The following is a 2,439-nucleotide window of genomic DNA, read 5'->3' as shown; positions in this document are numbered from 1 at the left end:
GTTGCGGCCAGAGTCTCTTGAAGGGGGAGCGTTGAGTTTGCGCATAGATCTATGCTGGATTGACAATCCTACACCTTGCTGCTAGCTACAGCCGGACCTGCAGGTCTGCGGGTGCCAAACGTCATATCTTTATTACGACCATTCATTATGTCGTTGTTACTAGTCGATAGTATGGCGCAATTTATCACGTAATGCCTTTGCCCAAAATCCGGCCTGAGGTAGTTAGTACGGTAGTAGTCCTTTTAGAGCTACGTTTAGTACCACGTTAATTTTTCCAGTACATATTTTAGTGATAACCTCACTTAAACAAAATTGTACAAACTATATTTTTGAATAATGATAGTTATACATTGGGAAAATACTTACTCTTACAAGAGACACACACACACATAACAGTTAAGTCTTGGTAGAAGACTCCTTTTGTTACTAATAGGAATCATAGGGATTTCTAGGGATTTTCAAACATTTACAGTTGAGCTACAAACATTTTCATACTTATACTAGCTTTCTTTCAAAGTAATGTCAAGTCTTAGAAATTATAAGTTTTCACAAATTAAGACACATTAATACTTATGATCTCACCAGCTTTATAGCTGATACTCGCTTTCAAAATTACTTGTATCCTCAGGTCATCATAGACAGGTACCGATGCAAGAAGAAGGGAAGATGAAGCTTATTCAAGACTTATCTTTCATTTTGATTTATGCTTTAGTGTTTATCAAAATTTGACAGAATACAATTGTATAATAATTATTTTATTAATGCAATGGATGATGTTGTTGCTTGTTTACTACTTTACATTGTTGTTGATATTATACATGACGTCCTCCGCCCCAGAACGTTTCCGCCGTTCTTGGTTTTGGGGTGTGACAGATTGGTATCAGAGCATTGTTTATAGTGAATTAAGTATATCAACCCATAAAAGATATACTAACTATAAATACATAAGGGATTAAAAATACTCTGACCAAGAGCTATACTTTAAATAGTAAAATATTTAATAAAGTATACGTGCTGCATTCATACTAAAATCAATGTCATTAGGACAGTACAAAAGAATTACGATTGTTGGGCAACACAAGTGGGCTTAGAGACCTTTGGTCAAAACTGGGAAGATATAGCCTGATCACCTATATTATCCGAGGGTTGACTAGCATGTGCCTAAGTTTAAGTGTGTGGTTGCAACAATGCTAAAATCTTACCAACCCTACCACAATGAGAACAATAGAACATAACATTAAAAATTTAAGATACAATAGGAGTATTTGGTGTTACTATAAGTACTTTATACTTGAGAATTAAAATGGGATCTTCATTTCTAAGTTAATAGTTGCTAAGTGGATACACTGAGGCTACATGTAATTAGGATGTTATAGACTCAGAATCTGTGATAATTTTGCCTTACCCCTATTCTGTGTGAATAAGGAGTTAAGGTCACTTATGCGAAGGTCTATCCTGTTTAGATTACACATAGCTGGTATGCACTTCACAAATAGCGATGTAAGTAATGAAGGTTGTCTAAATAATTATCTAGATAGTTCGTCTAATAATTATCTTCTTACCCTAAATTCTCGCATAGAAATCATAACTGGACTCCATCCCCTTGACAACCAGTATCTTCCGAATAAAGTCATAGCTGGTTGGTTTGGAGAAGAACCAGAGAATGATCATCCTATCCCCTTGAATGATCACCATGACGAAGACCTTTCGTATGATACTAACCCCGAGCCAGAGGTTGAGAACCTACCCCGAGCAGCTCCCGTTTCAATTCCTAACCCTCTTCCGGCTTTTCATGGCCCGACCCTGAGTGAGTGGAATGCTTGGAAACATGGAGCCAAGGACAAGATCAACCTATGCCAATTAATAGCGACCGAAGCTTTTACGACTTGAGCAATGAGGGCTTAGCAGATATAGTCTTGCCAATCTTGGTCCGCAGAAAGGCCATAAATGAGGTTCAAGGCAGGACAGCCCTACATCAGATTACAGAAGTAGTCGCCTATGCTAGAATGCATATCCTCCACACCATTCATCTAGAGGATGCTCACGAGAGATCAAAGAGAAACCATGAAACCCTGTTGCAAGCACTGGCTGAATCGCGAGCCAAAGTCTTAGAACTCCGAGTACGCCAGATGGTGTGCGAAAGACACCTACTTGACATGGAACGTCAATTGGTTGAACTAAGAATTCACCAGAGGGATGACCGTCGCCCGTAGTAGACGCTTTACTTTATTTCCCTTATAAAAAGAAATCGTGTTTTTCTGTCTATGCCCGATGTGGTATTTTCTATGAAATTATCTTGTTCCGTAAGTACTTTAGTTAGGTCTTTATGCTGTCAGGAACTATCTTCTGTGGATATGATGTAAGACCTTTACAAGGTCATTTTCCCGAATCTTTACATCGTGAATATCAAAGATATTGACAGCCGACTAACTTCTGTGT

Source organism: Lactuca serriola, chromosome 3, assembly GCF_051521515.1.
Source record: "Lactuca serriola cultivar US96UC23 chromosome 3, Lser_US96UC23_V15, whole genome shotgun sequence".
Taxonomy (NCBI): domain Eukaryota; kingdom Viridiplantae; phylum Streptophyta; class Magnoliopsida; order Asterales; family Asteraceae; genus Lactuca; species Lactuca serriola.
Note: the sequence above shows the minus strand (reverse complement) of the source record.